This window comes from Panthera leo, chromosome C1, assembly GCF_018350215.1.
Source record: "Panthera leo isolate Ple1 chromosome C1, P.leo_Ple1_pat1.1, whole genome shotgun sequence".
Taxonomy (NCBI): Eukaryota; Metazoa; Chordata; class Mammalia; order Carnivora; family Felidae; genus Panthera; species Panthera leo.
In genome coordinates this window covers 206,545,729-206,556,498 of record NC_056686.1, presented here as the reverse complement: position 1 = coordinate 206,556,498, position 10,770 = coordinate 206,545,729, and positions in this window count along the sequence as shown.

Genomic DNA, 10,770 nt, shown 5'->3' with positions numbered 1-10,770 from the left:
TCATCTTTTTCCCTCCAAACTTCCCCAATTGTCTTTAAATGTTATTTACAGTTGGTTTATCTGAATCAGTCAAGGTCCACACTGGTTACGGTTGGCTCCTCAGTCTCTTTTAATCTAGAACAGTCCCTCCCACTCCCTCCACCTCACTGACTTGATGAAGAAATCACCCAGTGTTTTGTAACAATCAGTTTCAATTTACTCATTGGTCAACAATAAGCCAACCACGATGGCCAAGATCGTCTTGCCAACCCAATGGAACCAGGTGTCTTCATTCCATCACTGATACTTTTGATCTGACGTTTCCTGACGTTCAACCTCAAGAGCAAAGAAAACAAAAGCAAGACCGAAAGCAAACCCTGCCACTGACTTGAATGTGACCATACATACAGTCATTCTGGAATCTGTGTGATCTAGTTCCATGAGTCTCTGAGTCAGTGGCTGGTTTCGCGCCTCCTTTCTGTGAATGCCTGCTGTGATTTCTTTCTACCTCCCCTGATTCTGAGGTCAGTTTTCAGACAACCACCTTTACCTGTGGGGTTGCCTGCCATACGGTATGCAGTCTCCCGCCAGCTCTGTGAAGCATCTCACGGACAGGAAGACCGTATGAAGTGGAAAGATGTTCCCTGAATTTCTCTTTTACTTCGTTACACCTGACCTTCCTGTTTACCTTTTTCTTTTTTTATTATTTTTAAAATTTTCTATTTGTTTATTTTTGAGAGAGAGAAAGAGAAAGCACGTGTGTGCAAGTGGGGGAGAGAGGCAGAGGGAGAGAGAGGACGTTAAGCAGATTCCACCCTCAGGGCAGAGCCCTAGAGGGGGGCCCGATCCCACCACCCCGGGGATCATGACCTGAGCCAAAATCAAGAGCTGGGCGCTCAGCTGACTGAGTCACCCAGGAGCCCCTGCCTTTTTCTCGTATGGAAACGAAAACCCCGAGGACAGAATGGTAATCAGTACTGGCAATCCCTCCAGTCACCAGGAACCTTAAACCTTAGAGTGCACATGTATTACAGGCATGGGGGAAGCCTTTTTTACTCACAATGAAAGCAAACTGCCATTTAAAAATTCTGACTCCTACGGGAAGTATTCAGAAATGGTGACCCCCTGGTAAACTAGTATGGGTTAGAGGTTAGCCTTTCCTGCTACACTTGTGAAACAGAGTGCCTCCATCAGGCCGTGTGCTAATTCCAGTTGGACCATATTCAACTGGGTGACCTCAGGTAACCCACCTATCTTCTGCAGCTGAATATTTTCTCTGTGAAAAGTCGGCAGAGCGAACTAGATGTCCCAGGTCCCATCCAGCACAGTCAAGCTTGGTGACCTAATCGTGCTAATAGCTACCTCAATGTTGTCTTTCCTCTTCTCCCATAAATAACCTGACAGGCACCTGCCTTTGTGTGTGTGTAGGAGCCTCTGTGATGGTTTGCCAGCCATGAGTCAGGAGGTTCCTGTTTTTAATCTTTAAGTATGACTTTGCCAAACAGGTTATTTTAGGTAGGTTTCCCGCATATTGGAACCACTCACCTTTTAAATTAAGACCGGTGAATCCAAATACATTTATGTTGAAACGTGTGCCATCACAGGATTGCCTAGATCTGGTTGGATTAAGAAAATACGGAGCAAACAAATAGGCTCATACCGACTAGAACAGTTGCAAACGCGCTGAACGCAGTGCCTGCTCAAAAAAAACACAACGCGTTACTGGCCTTGACCCTGTGCCGGGCACACGCCGGCTGCTCATCTCAGTAACCCCCACAGGGACCACGGATGGAGCCAGCCCGTTGTGGGAACGAGCAAAGAAACACCCTTGCCCACAAGGGAGTGAGGATTCCAACGCAGATCCTTCTCCCTCCTCAGACCGATTCTCTTCCTGGTGCCGCAACTCAGTTTTTTTTTTAAGTTGTGTAGGTGAGCGGTATTCTGGTTTATGCTTAGAGCGAGTGCAAGGGCTCTCCTTGTTTTGCTCTGGTGTCATCCCACGGAATGCATCCCGCAGACGAATCTGGAACCCTTCTCAGAATGATTCACAATCGGGGAGAAACGCAGCCCCGAGACCTCCATATCAGGTGGCCATAGAGACCGCAACCTCGGTTTGGGTCTTGTACAGGTTCTCTCACGAAGCTGAACGGGCCCCAAGTCCTGCTGCGTCGTTGGAAAACCGATCTGTTATTCATGTGCGTGGTTATTTCCCCGTCTCTTCCGTTTCTGCCGTCTGGTCGGTACAGCCGTGGCCCTTTGCGGCCGCTGGGATGTTTGAAGTGGGAAGGGAGGCCCGGTCGGAGGGGAGAAGGGCCGACCAGCACGGCGAGGCCCCGAGCCGGGCAGGGCGGCCGGGCAGGCCCAGGCTTGTCGATTTCGGTCCGCTCACCTCCTCTGTCGGCTCTATGCTGAGCGAGCTTTAATGATTTCAAGGTTGGCACGGGAAGCGGTGTTTCTTGTCATGGGAGAGAAGATCCACCTGCATTCGTACCCTGCGTGGTGGTTAAGGCCACACATTTTGATGGAGCTTCAGCTCTGGCAGAATTTGAGGCGTGGTATTACATTACCTGCCCGTTTCTAGCTTATTTTTAAAGGCTATGCGTATACAAATACTTATGCTATATGTCAGGAAAATGTTTAGAAATGATTTACAGTTCAGGGGCGCCTGGGTAGGTCAGTGGGTGAAGCGGCCCACTCTTGATTTTGGCTCAGGTCATGATGTCACAGTTGGTGGGTTTGAGCCCCGCGTCGGGCCCTGCGCAGGAGGCCTGGAGCCTGCTTGGGATTCTCTCTCCCTCTCTCTCTCTCTCTCTCTCTGCCCCTCCTCCGCTCGCACACGCACGCTCTCTCACTCTCTCAGAAACAAATAAACTTAAAAAAATTATTTGTCGTCCCCCTTACCAGTTTATAGATGTGTCACTTCATGAATGTATGTCCTTCTGGAAAGAGACTTGTCCGAAACCAAGATGAGAGTTTGTGACTACTACATTCATGATCCCTTTCGCAAATGCCGGCAGGATTTTTGCTTTTGCTGTTCTGTTTTGCTTGGTTTTGGGTCATTCCTGAAACTTCTAATGAGGACAGACTGCTTTTGCTTATTAATTACAGTCGGCTTACCACCCAAATTGTTGACAAATAGCTAACCTCTATCAGAGGAGTAGAAATCATGTGCAGCCTTCTCCATATACATTCAGCCAACAGCTTACTCTAGCAAACATTTGTGAAGCACCCACTACGTGTCAGGCATTGCTCTGGGCACAGTAGAAGGTCTGATAGAAGTGATCTCAGTCCCTCAGGGGCACATAGCTAGTTTCCCCAGTTCAGTGATCCCCAAATTTCTGTAAAATTTTTCTATACATAGAAAAATACACTTTTTTTTCTTTCTTTTTTTTTTTTTTTAATGTTTATTTTATTTTTGAGACAGGGAGAGACAGCATGAACAGGGGAGGGTCAGAGAGAGAGGGAGACACAGAGTCTGAAACAGGCTCCAGGCTCTGAGCTGTCAGCACAGAGCCTGACGCGGGGCTTGAACTCTCGGACCGCGAGATCATGACCTGAGCCGAAGTCGGATGCTTAACCGACTGAGCCACCCAGACGCCCTTACACTTTTTTTTTTTTTCTATTGCTATTGTAGCAAGAAGAAAAAAAGATGCCAAATAATTAAAGGTTGTTTGGGCTTTACATACCCAGATGTTATTATGACAGAAAGTGCTCCGTAAGTAGTAACAGTTACGACCATCTGTCCAGGTACTGTCTGGATTTGCTCCTTCTCTGGGTTGCTAGAATCATCCTGAATCAAATGACATTTTTCCAGTACTCATATCTCAAAAACCTTTTAGCCACGTCCCAGCCAGACCTGCTCTTCTGGCAGAATTTTCTGTGTTGGCTTATGGTCCCACCAGCCACATAAGCCACTCCTTTGCTCTACCATGCTCCTGCCTACCACAGGGTCTTTGCATGTGCCGGTCCTTGTCCTAGAATGTCCTTCCCACTTCTCCATTTCAAAGATCAGAGCTGCCTTCTGCGGAGGTGGCCTGTCTCATCTCCCCGAGCAGCTCAAATCCTGTACACTACCCTTTAACACGGGTGCCACTTTATATCTCATTGGGTGATTATTTGATTGATGTCCGTCCCTCCCAGCAGGATATAAGCTCCATGAGAACCAGGGAAGTAGTAATTTTTGTTAGTCGTGGATCCCCACCGTCTAGCCTGAATTACATAGCAGATACTTAATAAACATCTGTTGAAAGAATGGACTAGAAGGCTGTAGTTCATGTGTTATTTGAATTGATTCATGGAGTATTTATTACTTAACTATAAAGGCAGTGCATGGTATTTGTGATAAATACAAATAATACAGACATTTATAAAATAAGAAATGAAACTGTTTCTAAACCCTGTAATCCCATCTCCCAGTGGTGCCCACTATTGAGACACTATTGATGCAAGCTTGATTATATCTTTCCAGACTGTTCCTGTGCCTACCAATCATACACACAAACACACAGGCACATATATGGTTCTTATAGGAAAACAGAACCATATGCTACATATGTTTTTGTTTTGTTGAACAGTATACTGGAGCTACCTTTCTAGGTTGGTATATAATCGATCTCTCTCATTAAGATGGTTATGAAATATTTCAGAAAGTTGTAAAAATAATACAATGGGCACTCATGGACACGCCCAGATTATTAAATAAAGATTACAAAAACATCGATCGTGTCCCCCCCCCCCTTGCCGCCATGAGATGAGGCCACCACCATCTTGAATTTGATTGTTTCTTATTCCTGTGTATTTCTCTGTTCTTTGACTATAGACTAGGTCTATATCTATAACCATTGGAGAGTCTTTGCATATTTCCAAATTTTATATAAATGGTATCATTCTGTATGCATTTTCTTGCAACGTTATAGTTGTGAGATTCATTCAGACTGAAATGGGTAGTTCAGGTTCATTCATTTCCCTTGAGGTAGGGAATATACATTTTTATTTTACTGCAAGAATATGTTATAATTTTACTGCAAGAATATGTTCTATTTTACTGCAAGACTATGTTATCATTGGTTATCTATTCTTCTGTTGATGTGCATTTAGGTGGTTCCCTCTCCCCCCACTTTTTTTTTCTTTTTTGCTATGTCAAACAATGCAGCTATAAAACATTCCTCAATATGCCCCCTTTGTGCCTCAGTGAGACGATTTCTCCAGAGATTAAACCTGGGAGGGGGAAATGCTAAGGCTATGTATTTCTTCAATTTTAGTAGCAGGTGCCCATCTACTTCTCCAAAGTTCTCTCGTTGTTTATTACAGCTGAACAGTAGCAGTCGTTTAAAAAATGTACACCATTGTATTTGCCCATTCCTTACTGCATTTGCTGGATAGTATCGGGGCGGGGGGAGGTAGTTAAAACAATATTAAATGTAAAATCTTTCCCGTTGAGATGATCACGCTAGCAGGGCACTGGAGAGTTTGGAAGGTCCTCTGGGGCGTTTTAGCTCATTTCATCTGCGGAGAGAGTCAGGTCAGTTACTACCATTGCTACTTTTTATTTTCAGTGAAGCCCATGAAACTAAACCTGAGACCTCAGGTCGTCGTGGGGGTGAGCAGCAGAGCCAGGTGAAGCGGCCCGGTCCCTGGCCCCTGGCGTGGCCACCGGACTTCTCTGTCTCCTTACCCAGTGACGGAGCTGGTTCAGCCTAGAACGAGTACTGGTCAGAGCATGGGAAATGATGTCACAGCCGCCGACCGCAACAAAGAACAAGGAGGAAACACGCCTTCTTTACCGCACCTGTGAAAATGCAGGGTGTCAGCTCCCAGGCTGCTGCTGGACCACATTGTCCTGGAAAAGGGGAAACAGATGGCAATTTAATAGGAGCCTGATAGCATTGTTTTGGGTTGGACAGGGGGGATCCTCTGGGGAACCAGGAGAGAGGCTTTCAGCTACGGGCACAACCGGTTGGAGAAGAGGCTTGCTGTGACCACTTCCTCCCTCCCACCCCTGACCTAGGAGGGGCCCAGCGCCCAGAGCGGGTGGGGATGCATAGACCTCTATTGTTTGCCTGCCGTGGGTGTGCACGAATGTGTGTGCACATGTGTGCGTGCATGTGTGGGAGTGCATGTATGTGCTCACACACACATGTGTGCACGTGTCTGTGTGTGTGTGTGTGTGTGTGTGTGTGTGTGTATGTGGGTGTTGGGAGCAGGGCTGGGATGGTGAAAGCCAAGTACAGGAATGGCTTTGGGGGAGGAATAGCTGATGGGGGAAACGTGTTCACCGGTGATACCCACCCCTCTTACCTTCCTTTTTCCTTTTTATGTGCTAGCTGTGTGTCCGGAACTTGAATGTCTCTTTATCTCTCTTTTTTTTAAGTTTATTAATTAAATTATTTTTTTTAATTAAAAAAATTGTTAATGTTTATATTTGAGAGAGAGAGAGAGAAAGAGTGCAAGCACAAGCAGGGGAGGGGCAGAAACAGAGGGAGACACAGAATCTGAAGCAGGCTCCAGGCTCCGAGCTGTTAGCACAGAGCCTGACTCGGGGCTTAAACTCGTGAACTGGGAGATCATGAGCTGAGCTGAAGTTGGACGCTTAAACCGACTGAGCCACCCAGGCGCCCCAGTTTATTGATTCATTTTGAGAGAGAGAGAGAGGGAGCCTGAGCGGGGGAGGGGCAGAGAGAGAGAGGAGAAAGACTCCCCTGACAACAGAACTCACGAGCCATGAGATCATGCATGACCTGAGCAGAAATCAAGAGTCGGACGGTCAACCGACTGAGCCACCCAGGCGCCCCGAATGGCTCTTATGTGAATAGACACAGGTTAATACATGCTGCTGTGCGTTGCTCCCTTGGGGAAGCATAGTTGAAAAACCAGAAATCTGGGCACGGCCACCAGCCAGCGGGAGAGTCCCTTACCCTCCCTGAGATTCGTATCTCTTCAGAGATGCCACATTCCTTCTTCACCACAGATCTTTCTAGTGCTGCTCTGCAAGAACAGGGTTGCAGGCTGCGGCCAGGGGTAAAAGGCATGGCCCTTTGCAGGCTCCCTTCTCCGGCTCTCCGATGTCTAGCCCCTGGCTGGCCACCGAGTATCAGAGGAGGAATCCGACTTAAGGTTGTTGGGGGAACAAGGCAAACAGAGGCTTGGATGGCTCCGAGATCTGCGTGGCGCCTCTTTGGAAGTCGCTTAATTGGGGAGGGAGAGGGGTTCTGAAACTTGGAGCGAGGCTGTTCGCCCGGCCAACGCCACTTCCCGAAAGCCTTGAATCTAAGACACCCACGCAGGGTGCAGACAACACGCTCGGCCTCCCACTTGTCTCCGGATGCCGCCTACGTGTCGCGCCTCCCCTGAACTAGGCACCCCGGAGCCCCGTCTTCTTGCCTTTCCTGGCCTCCTCATGTGCTCTCCACGGGCACCCCTGCACTCCCGTTACCCAAAGGCCAGGGGCTCCACAGCCCCTCTTCCTGGTCTGCTGCCCGGTAAGCTGTCTGCCGCGCGGCCACTGGACGTCTCCCCTCCGATGTCCCACGGCCACGTCCACCCACCGTGTCTCATCTGCACGCCCCACCCTCATTCCCGACTGCTCTCTCTCTCCGGGGTCCCTTTCATGGTGACTGGCAGCGGGACTCGTCACCAAGGCTACCCGGGGAGGCCTCCTGGACGCGTCCCCGCAGCTCTCTGCTCACACCCCGCCGACAATTTGCCCATGACTTTCCTTTTCCACGTATCGTTCCTCAGAGCACCGCTTCCTTTTTCAAGCCAACTTTTCTGTGCTGGGGTTCCCCGTCAGAAAAAACCCCAAGCCCTTCAGGGTGACCTGCGAGGCCTGGCTGCCTTTCCAGTCTCTGGCCACTCCCGCCATCTTCGTCCCCGTCCTTCAGCCACCTTGAACTGCTGGCGGTTTGGCCCATGGTTCACAGGGCCTCCACTCTTCTGCAGGTGCACTTTGCCCCCACTGGCTTCCTCTCCTCGGGACTCCTCCCCTTCCGCCAACCCAGCCTCCTCGCCTGCCTGGCTCCCTCCTTCTCACTCTTCAGGAGTTCAAGGGGTAGCATTTTCTCCTCTCTCTGGAAGCTTCCTTGGCCCTCTCATCTAGCTCCGTGGCTCCTCCTAGGGGTTTCGATGGCATCCTGCAGTGCCCTTTACTGCAGCCTTAATGACACCATTTAAGGTGCTTCTCCAGAGGGGGGCAAGGTGATTATCTAGTGTCTGCTCCTGGAACGTGCCTGGTTCTCAATACGTGGGATAAGTAAACACATTTTACAAGTCAAAGAGAGAAACTTGTTCCGAGTTTTCTCAGAGTGGCGGTGGGAATCTCAGAGTTTCATCGTGTCCCGCCATATTTACGCGACTTGAAGCAGGTACAAATCCCGGTGGCTGTCCCCAGGTTCCAACAAATCCTCATAACTAGCTGAGTTCTTACACTTCCTTGTGCCACCTGTCACCAGCTCCCCCACTTAGCCATGAGGAGCTGACCGACTGGCTGCCATCCAGGAGCTGGTGACTGACAGATAACCTGGGCATCTTTGCTAAGTTTAAGAGAAATGAGGTAGATGGCAGAGGGTCAGCTGTCCGGGTACTGGGAGTCAAAGCTGATGCCTTCCCCTCGTATATTCATCTGTGCCTCCAGCAGAAGCAGCTTGCAAGAAGAAAGAGAACGGTGGCATGGGGTGAGGCCGAGAAGCCAGCCACGATGGCGATGGAAGGCAGTGAGGAGGTGTGGACGAAGTGACTCTGAGGGGAGATCCTTCAGGTTGTTCTGGAAAAATAGTTGCACAGGCAACCAGTCAGAAAGGAGACTGGTGCCCACTCCACCCCACCCCCCCGCCACGACCCTATATCTCTTGGCACTTTGGCTGCCATCAGATTAGCGAAATCTTTCCAGTCCTGACAGAAATGACAGCCTCAAGAGGAAAAAAGTATGTTTTCGCACTGGGTAAAAGATGAAAACAACTTGAAGAAGCAAACCCATTTCTATATAAGGGCTTGAGTACTTGCCTTGTGCAAAACGTTGCGAGTTAGTATCTTGGTCTCAGGGGTATACTTTTTCTCCTTGAATCTTTAGAGTTTTTTTCCCCAGAATTGCAAAGGACATTTCAGAAACCGTGTTTGAAGTCTCAAGTGCACGAGTACAGTCAGCTCTGTGAGCGGAAAAAAAGGGAAGGGTGTCTTACTGAGAGATGAGAAAGTTACTGCCTTCCAGGGCGAATGTGCAACGTGAATTAAGGTTGTTTTTTGTTTTGTTTTGTTTTGTTTTGTTTTTAAAACTTGACAACTGTAATGCCTTAAAAAAAAAAACTCTAATGATTTTTGGAAAGTTGAAGCAAAGTGAATTTGATTACTCTGGTAATTAAAAAAGAATTCATTTGTTTAAACTGTATTTATATATTTTTCCAGTGCAAAAAGTATAGGATTTATGAAGCAATAATGAGTGGCAGGTGTGGTTTAGAAAAGAAATCTGAATGGAAATCGTTCCTTTCCACAGATAACAATATTTGACTTTAAAGTTGGTTGTTACACTATTAAAGGAATCCGCCCACATAAAGTAAAAGCTAAGTTATATCTCAAATCATAAAAGTGCTTTTTAATTTAAAAAAGATTGTCACAATGTGTTCCCTTGTAAGCATTAATAAGTAGCTTATTTTAAGAATTATGCTTAGATGGGGCACTTGGGTGGCTCAGTCGGTTGAGCGTCTGACTCGATTTTGGCTCAGGTCATGATCCCAGGGTTGTGGGATTGAGCCCTGCATTTGGCTCTTGCTGAGTATGGAGCCTGCTTAAGATTGTCCCTCTCTCCGGAGCACCTGGGACTTTGGCTCAGGTCATGATCTCATGGTTCAGGTCACGATCTCCTGGTTCAGGTCATGATCTCACAGTTTATGAGTTCAAGCCCCCTCTTCTCCCCACCCCTCACCCCAGTCATATATAAACAGTAAAGAGAAAAAAGATTCTCTTCCTCTCTCTCCCTCTGCCCCTCTCCCCTGCTCATACACTGTCTCTCTTAAAAAAAATATTTTGGAAAAATGTGCTTGTCCACAACTTTTTAGGAGTGCAGCTATCCAAATAGCAAATGATTTTCAAACGGACATTCAGAACACATTACAGTGGGTATTATGTTTAGAGCTTAGATATTCCTTTTTTTAATTTAATTTTTTAAATGTTTATTTTTTGAGAGACAGAGAGAGAGACAGACAGACAGACAGAGAATGAGAGGGGGAGGGGCAGAGAGAGAGGGAGACACAGAATTGGAAGCAGGCTCCAGGCTCAGAGCTGTCAGCACACAGCCCGACAAGGGGCTCGAACTCATGACCTGGGAGATCAGGACCTGAGCCGAAGTCGGACGCTTAACCGACTCAGCCACCCAGGCGCCCCTAGAGCTTGGATATTCTTATCGAACGTTATTCATTTTAAGATTCGACAGCACACAGAGTCCCTAAGATTAATACGTGTCCTCAGCTAGAATGTGCTTTCGTGTCCCTTCCCTATCCTTAGGAAGAAAAGCCAGGCCAGGACTTCCAGGTCCCCGCGAAGCATTTCCTCTTTGCTTCTCAAGAGCACCTCTCGGTTCCTGGGTTCCAATCTTCCTTCAGCCACTTTTTAGCTGTGAGACCTTAGCTAGGTTGCTTAACTTTTCTGTGTCCCACCTTCATCCATCATTTGGGGCTAAATAGTCTTTTCTTCGTAGGTGTGCTGGAGACTTAAACCTATTCATGTAAAGCTTTAGAAGGGCTGATGACTGGTGCCTGGTCGATCCTCAGTAGGTACGAGAAACCACACTGGTCGATATTGGAA